The sequence below is a fragment of the Lygodium microphyllum genome, chromosome 24, assembly GCF_053477565.2.
Source record: "Lygodium microphyllum isolate KBCC chromosome 24, Lygodium_microphyllum_v1.1.10, whole genome shotgun sequence".
In the NCBI taxonomy this organism is placed as follows: domain Eukaryota; kingdom Viridiplantae; phylum Streptophyta; class Polypodiopsida; order Schizaeales; family Lygodiaceae; genus Lygodium; species Lygodium microphyllum.
This window is the reverse complement of record NC_141158.1, coordinates 50,971,923-50,980,474: the sequence shown is the minus strand read 5'-3', so window position 1 is coordinate 50,980,474 and position 8,552 is coordinate 50,971,923.

Below are 8,552 nucleotides of genomic sequence, written 5' to 3'. Positions count from 1 at the left end.
TAAGGTCAAAGTGATACAGGAACCAGAACCTACTTCTTTTGAGCAAGCCATGGGAAAAGAAAAATGGGAGAAAGCCATGGATGAAGAAATGGATGCCTTGGAAGCAAATGCTACATGGGAATTGGTACCTTTGCCTAAAGGTAAGAATGCAATTGGCTGTAAGTGGGTTTATAAGGTGAAGCACAATGCAGATGGTTCTGTGAATAGATACAAGGCAAGATTAGTAGTCAAGGGGTATGCACAAACATATGGCATTGACTATGAAGAAACATTCAGTCCGGTTGCAAGGATGGCAACCGTAAGAGCAGTCATTGCTATGGCTGCATCAAAGGGATGGTCTTTACATCAGATGGATGTAAAGAATGCTTTCTTGCATGGTGATTTGCAAGAAGAGGTCTATATGGAGCAGCCACCAGGTTATGTACATGCTGTTCATCCTAAGTTTGTTTGCAGGTTGAAGAAAGCCTTGTATGGCTTGAAGCAAGCACCTAGAGCATGGTCTGACAAGATAGGACAGTATCTTGTCACTATTGGCTTTCAGATTTCCAAGGCAGATTTCTCACTTTATGTGAGAAAAACAGAGAAATGTATTATGCTACTTGTCATTTATGTTGATGATTTGATTATGACAGGTAACAGTGATGAAGATATCCTTCATGTGAAAATGCTATTGAAGCAGAAGTTTGAGATGAAGGATTTGGGAGAGCTGCGTTATTTCTTGGGCATTAAGGTGATTAGATCACCAAGTGGGATACAGCTCTTGCAGAGGCAGTATGGATTGGACATGTTGTCCAAATATGGGATGACAGGCTGTAAGCCTATTTCAGTTCCTTTGGAGCAGAATGTGAAGCTGAGCACAGATGCAGGTGAGCTTCTGGAAGACCCTACTATGTACAGACGCATAGTAGGAAGTTTGATTTATATGACTATTACCAGGCCAGATTTGAGCTATGCTGTTGGATTGGTAAGTCAGTTTATGCAGGCTCCAAGGAAACCACATTTGGATGCGGCTAGACGCATACTCAGGTATGTGAAGTCCACATTGCAGTATGGACTATTTTATGAGACTGGGGTTCAGATACAGTTGCATGGATACACTGATGCTGATTGGGCTGGTAGTATCTATGATAGACGATCTACCAGTGTATATGTGTTCTCTTTTGGGAGTGCTGCAGTCACTTGGAGCAGCAAGAAACAGCCTACAGTTGCCTTGTCGAGCACACAGGCTGAGTACAGGGGTGCAGCAATGGCTGCATGTGAGGTAGCTTGGTTGCATAAGCTACTTTATGATATGCATCAGTCTACAGATGGGCCAGTTGTCATTTATTGTGACAACATGAGTAGTATACACTTGGCAAATAACCCAGTCTATCATGCTAGAACAAATCACATTGAGGTGCATTATCACTATATGCGGGAGAGGGTTTTACTAGGTCTTATTGATCTAGTTTATGTCAGCACAGAGGATTAGGTAGCTGACATATTTACGAAGGCATTGGGCGCAGAGAAGCTGCGCAAGTTCAGAGACCTGCTTGGTGTGCAGGAATTGGGATTGAGCTTGAGGGGGAGTGTTGAGATATCGAGCTCCACTCGTGATACGCCAGGGTGACCGTTGTGTATTTATGTCACCGACTTGTCAGTTGCAGATGCGGTTGGTACAACGCCCATGAATAATAGCTACATGATAGCTATCCTTATCTACTCTAGTTCGTGGCTCAGTTAGTATGCCACCTTAGTTAGTTGAGTTTGGTTTGAGACCCATATATAGGGTTCTTCTATTTCTTTGTATGAGAGTTCTTTTGGCTTACACAACTAAGAAGAGAAAAACTGTTTTCAGCCTCCACCCTTGTGTGTATTCCCCCATTGTGCAAGCAAGAAAGCTACAAGTGAGACTCCTTCCTTCTCTCCCACAATCTTGACAGAGGCATGGGGAGGAATGCATTGGTAGTGGCGGTGTCTACCACCTCTTTGTAACGTGCTCACCTATCAGCTGTCCAAGCACATTTTAGCAGTCCATCGAGAAACAAATATAAGTGTCATCGCCTGGCACTCCGAGGGTAAGTTCTGGGGTTTGTCACCTAGGGTTTCCCGAGTCCACCTCTTGTAATGGAATGTTCACGGCAGGACCCAATAGGATCGACCTGAAATCTGGGTTCCTAGGGCCAAGGTCTCCTAACAACATTCTAGCATCAGGTTTTGGACATCCTACTTTACACAGACATATCCAATCCAAAGTAGGTCCATACCGCACTTGGTTCAAAGAGAATGGGAAACGAGAGAGTTGCGCCACTCAACCTCTCTACCTGTAGGGCATAGCCCCATTCTAGTCCCCTAAAATAGCATGAATCGAGTTCTAACTTAACAATACCTAAAGTTGAATGGTGATGAATCCTTGTGAGAAGCTTCCCAATTCTCTGGGACCACCCTGCCGTAGGATAGACCCATCAAGGGTTCCATCCACTTGCTTCCCTCAATAGGCATTCTTTAATTATCTAATTAGGTCCTATCACATTTGTGTGTGATACTTAAAATCAGCTTTCTTATTTAAACCTTTAGGGAACATGGTTCGTTCGCGTAATTTAGCATAGACACCAAAACAGAGTAAGCAGACCTTTTGAAAAAAAAATTCCTTAACTTATCTTCAAGTTAATCTTTGTCTCCTGCCCATACAAGAGAATTTATGTATCCCTTCTCTCCAATAGAAGTACCCGGTCCAAATCACATGGCACCAAAATTTCCATCCTTTATCTAGAATAAGATCTTCCAACGCCCTATATGTTGGGCTCACGATAGTCTACAATTCCATTCCTGTCTATGCAAGGGGTGTCCAAAGCTCCACTGACCCCAAGCAACCTAGGAGTGAGACACAACTTCCATGGTTGGCCTTTCCACCACTCGGCCTTCGGCATGTGAATCGAGCAATGCCTGATGCCAGGAGGCATATTCCACGGTGGATTCCGTGAGGTTTTACGGTGGATTCCGTAAACTTAGATGACCGGGGCTCATACACAAAGAGGATTCTTTGTGCGAGAAGTTGATGGGGACGCCTGTCCTTTTCGGGCGTTTCATTAATTTAGTGTGTACATGGGTGATTCCATAGCGGGTGATTCCGCAAAATGCATATTAAATTAATAAACGTTTATGAGTTTAGAGTGCGCACCCGTAATAAATTAAGGTTAGGATTTATTTCTAACCAGTTGATTTATTTATGTAGCTGAAGACTGCTAGGTATTCACTTTTGTCAGTTTAATTGTATTATTTTACTAACGATTGTGAATGCTTCAGTTGATGTGTAGAGATAGCAGCAGTGGCGAAGGAAAGCATTGGAGTCTAGCAGGTTTTCGACTCTTGGACTAGATTTTGATAGGCACCATGCCTATATTTTGTTATGTCTATTGAGACATCGATTATTTATTATTATTTTGTATGCGCTTATGCGCCTGGATATGTTATTTCTATTTGGACATTGAGATTGGGCGTGCCAGTCTCTATGGGCACCGTCCATTAGCTTTATTTTCCTATTTTTGTAGAAAGCAAACTCAAAAGCTAAAAAGCTTGTCATATTTTTGTAATTGGGCTATTATTGAGCATGAAGATTGGAAATATACATAAAATACATGCTTTGTGAAGCGCTCACACAAGGCATGGGGGAGATTGAACCCAATTTGTCTCTTGTCGTGCATGCTTTTACATGGTTTTTTGTGCAAAAAGGTAGAGTACTTTGTTCTTGGGGACCTTCCGGGATTCACCACGTGAGCTATCTGCGACCGATCTGTGCACCAATGCCCTCTCGCGGTAATCCGCGATGTGATCATGGAGATGATCCACCCATTGAAAATATCATTCCTTAATTAATCCAATTAACAATCAAGCATAATCAAGGAAATCAGCCTAATATCATCTTCCAGTGAAACATTCCTTTATTTCCCATGGCTACTTGTCATTACTGACCTTTAACATGCTTTTACCATAAAAAACAAGCACTTGGAATATTTATCCAAATCCCAATGCAACAATTAGTTGATTGTAAAAAGCGTTTAGGGTGTTGTTTAATCAACCAACAAAACTAATTGTATTTTTTCCAAGCAATACAAGAATAGAAGTGATAATAATTCCATCACATATTCACTTTTCCCCTTAGGATCAAAGAGCGATTCTATGCAAAATTTACTTAATACTTGTATGCACAATTCCTAATGTTATTCTTTTTACAATTATGCTATTCATAATCCCTGACCGATTGCTCTATCAACAAATAAGCCATACGTAACTAAGTGCAATTAACTTCTCTTGATACATGCACTTTGCAAATTTCATCTTTCGAATATGTGAGAAGAGGCCTATCCCTTCCCATGACCTATTCTTGTACATCATAGTATGGAGCCTAATGTATCTCATGCGAGAATCAAAGCAAGCATCTATCAATTTAGAAATACATTACTTATGACTGGAACCGTAGTTGGATTGGTAGTGATGCCCTCGCTCAAGGCTTCATTGCTGGTTGTAGGATTGCCATCCACACACAACATTCTTGGCTTGGAGGCCATCGTCCGCAAGTAGATTCAAGAGATAAGAAGATGGAATAGATTCGAGATAAGAGAGCGTAAGAGAAGATGGCTTAGTTGAAGACCGAGATAGGGGAGAATTGAGCTAACTCTATCACTCGCAGCCTCCCGGAAAAACTCCTCCCTCTCTCTCTCTCTCTCTCTCTCTCTCTCTCTCTCTCTCTCTCTTTCTCTCTCTCTCTCTTTCAAGATCCTTCTTGCAATCTCTTGGAGGGGTATCCCTCTACCTCTCTCTCTCTCACAGCCTCTCGAGGCCTCCTTGTGCTTCCTTGTGCCTCCCCATTCCTCATATTTATAATGAATTAGAGAAGAGGGGATGTGGCTGAGAACAAGAGTTCTTGGTGGAGGGGATCTTGGAGAAATCAATGATGTGATACTCAACTCATAAATTTGATGATTCCATTGGCTCCAAAAGGGGGTTAAAACCTCAAGACACTTGAAACTCTGAGACACTTGGTTAGAAATCTTTCAGATCACCCCTTCTTTCTCTCTATATTTGAAGTATTGTCTATTGCCTATAGACTGCGATCGCGGCGCTTGCGATTTCGCCAATCTCTCTCTTTAGTTTTTTATTTTTATAAAATCTGCAAAACTAACTAAAGCATCACTTGTATTTTCTTTTAATTGACATCTAGTTCTAGAAATCTCCATATATTTTTAGGATAATATCTAAAATATCTACAATATACTAGTTTTGCCCAAAATCTAATACTTTTAAACGATCCATACTATACATATTAATGCTAGTGATTAATATGGCTCATAACTCTCATTCATGTTGTAACTTCTATGAAGGGTGGATATGGTCTTTGTTAATCCGAGGAAAATATCAGATTTAGGACTCTTGATCTATTTTAATAAAATATTTTTAATTAAATAAAAATTATTAGTTATTAATATTAGTTAGTTTTTACCTTAGTTAGTCTTTAGTTAGCAACCTTGCTAACTTATTAATTGACTAACTAACTTTCGAACTAACCAACTAACTTTTAATTGCATGGAAATATTACATCCTCCTCCCCTTAGAGAAATCGAGATGTCCTCATCTCGAGAGAAACCGGGGTATCATTTTGGAATTTGTGGGTTATGAGCCCACCACGCTTTCGCTATGCTACCGTGATCACTCATAGGCATGGAGTCTTTTGAAACAACAACCTATTGTATTTGATATATCCAAGTCTTGATTATAAGAGGAAATTTATTGTAGTTACATCTCATGAATATCTTCTAGGTTTTTCCTAAGTATCCTGGTATATTCTGGATCATGGAGCTTGTAAAACTTCATTTCTTGTAAGCGCAAGTTCTCTTCGAGTTTTATTGGGACAATTGACGTAGTTATGTCCAATGTTGTGGCACTCAGAGCATTGATGTTTAGGGTGCTTTGGACATTCCCTTTTGAAATGACCTAACTCCTTGCAATAGAAACAACGCGGAGCTTTATCACTTGCGATCACAAGGTTCTTGGTTGTCCTTTGGTAGGAGTTTCTTCTTTAGACCAAATTGTCCTACAATCCTTTTAGCAGATCGAAGTGGTCCTTTATCTCGAAAACTATGTTCCCAGATTGTCCTCTTCTTAGTTCGGGACTGAGATCCATGGACAATTGGCTTTGCTTATAATACTAAATAATACTTCCAAGCTACGACATTCTGGTAAGACCCAATCTATATTAGTTGAGAAGGAATGACTTAAGAAAAATTCATTGCAAGTTATAACTGTCATTCCTTGCCTAATCATTTATAATTTCTAGGCTCAAAATAGATGCAACTCATATTACTCAGGTTAAATATAGTTACAAGAGTAAAGTTTATTCCAATACAAGTTGTATTTCATGTCGATAAAATTTCTAGGATTTCTAATCATCCTGAAGAGGTGTTGTAGGTTCTAGGTCTTCGTCTTCATCTGATTCCTCTATATATCCATAGATTGTACATATGTAGCTTCATTTTCTTGGAGGTTCAATGTCTTCTGGACTTAGATCAGGGCACTCTGCTTGGATGTGTCCTAGCTCATTACAATGGAAGCATTGATAGTAGGGACATCTCCTACGGATGTGTCTTATCTCTCCGCATATGTGGCACCTCTTGTCCTGATATCAAGAACCATCTTTGTCACAATTGCCCAATTTAAATTCTTGGATGATTGGCTTTACTCAAAGTAATGCATCTTGTAAGTCCATTGGGCGCATTGTTTCAAGACGGTGATTTAGAGGATGTTCAAGCCATGGCAAAACTTGGATACTTGCTGTGCAATATCCATAGGTGGTGCGTATTTTAGTGGGGTTACAAACTTTGAGTAGTAAGCTTCCAGGGTTAATTTCAACTACTTGAGCTTGAAGAATTCATTCATATTCAAAGTCTAAAAGGTTGGTGAAAGGTATCATCCGCGTACAGTATCTTTCAGTTGAGCCCAAGTGACAAGGGCTTTGAAAATACCTTGATCTTTGCACTATTACTTCCACCATATCCAAGCCTGGCCAACTAGCTTAAGTTTAGCTATCATTGCTTGATTCATGGAGGCAATTCCTGAAGCAAAGAAATATTCATCCATCAACTCAATCCATATCTCCGCTTCTGTTGCAACTTCTATCCCTTCTCCATCAAACTCGGGTGCCTTAATTTTCTTGAGAAGGAATTTATTTTCTTGCATGTCAGCATTCATGGGTGCAGAAGGTGCTTGGAAATCAAGCCATAATGCTTAGATTATTCTGTCTAGGATATGTCTACAAACCACACATTAATCAATCACACATCATTATAAAGTTTAGCTCTGATATCAATTGTAATGTGCCCGTCTATCGGCTGTCCAAGTACATTTTAGCTATCCCCATTGAGAAACAAATCTAAGCGTCACCACCTAGCACTCCCAGGGAATGTTTTGGGATTTGTCGCCTACAATTTCTTGAGTCCGCCTTGCAATGGAATGTTCACGGCCAAACCACTAGGATGGACCTGAAATCTGGGTTCCTAGGGCCAAGGTCTCCTATCAGCATTCTAGCGTCGGGTTTTGGACATCCTACTTTACGTAGAGATACCCAATCCGAAGAAGGTCCATACCGCACTTGATTCAAAGAGAATGGGAAACGAGAGGGATGCGCCACTCAACCTCTCTGCCCGTAGGGCATAGTCCCATTCCGGTCCTCTAAAATGGCATGAATCGGGTTCTAACTTAACGATATCTAAAGTCCAACGGTGATAAATCCTTGTGAGAAGCCTTCTAGTTCTCTGGGACCACCTTGCCATAGGACAGATTTGTCGGGTGTTCCATCCACCCCCTTTCCTCAACAGGCATTCTTTAGTTATCTAATTAAGTCCTATCACATTTATGTGTGGCATTTAAAATCAGCTTCCTTAATTAAACATTTAGGGAACAGGGTTCGTTCGCATAATTTACAACACATATACGAAAATAGAGCAAGTAGACCTTTTGACAAACAAGTTTCTTAACTTATCTTTAAGTTAATCTTTGTCTCCTGCCCATACAGGAGAAATTATGTATCCCTTCTGTCCAACAGAAGTACTCGGTCCAAATCACATGGCACCAAAATTTCCATCCTTTATCTAGAATAGGATCTTCCAATGCCCTAGATGTTGGGCTCACGATAGTCTACAATTTTGTTCCGGTCTAGGCAAGGGGTGTCCAAAGCTCCACTGACCCCAATCAACCTAGGACTGAGACACAACTTCCGTGGTTGGCCTTTTCACCACTCGACCTTTGATCCGTGAATCAAGCAGTGCCCTCTTGAGATAACCCGCGGTGCGATCTTGGAGATGATCCACCCATACAAAATATCCTTCCTTAGTTAATCCAATTAACAATCAAGCATAATCAATGCAATCAGTCTAATATCATCTTCCAGTGAAACATTCCTTTATTTCCTATGGCTACTTGTCATTACTGACCTTTGTCATGCTTTTATCATCAAACACAAGCACTTGGAATATTTTTCCAAGTCACAATGCAACTATCAGTTGATTGTAAAAAGCATT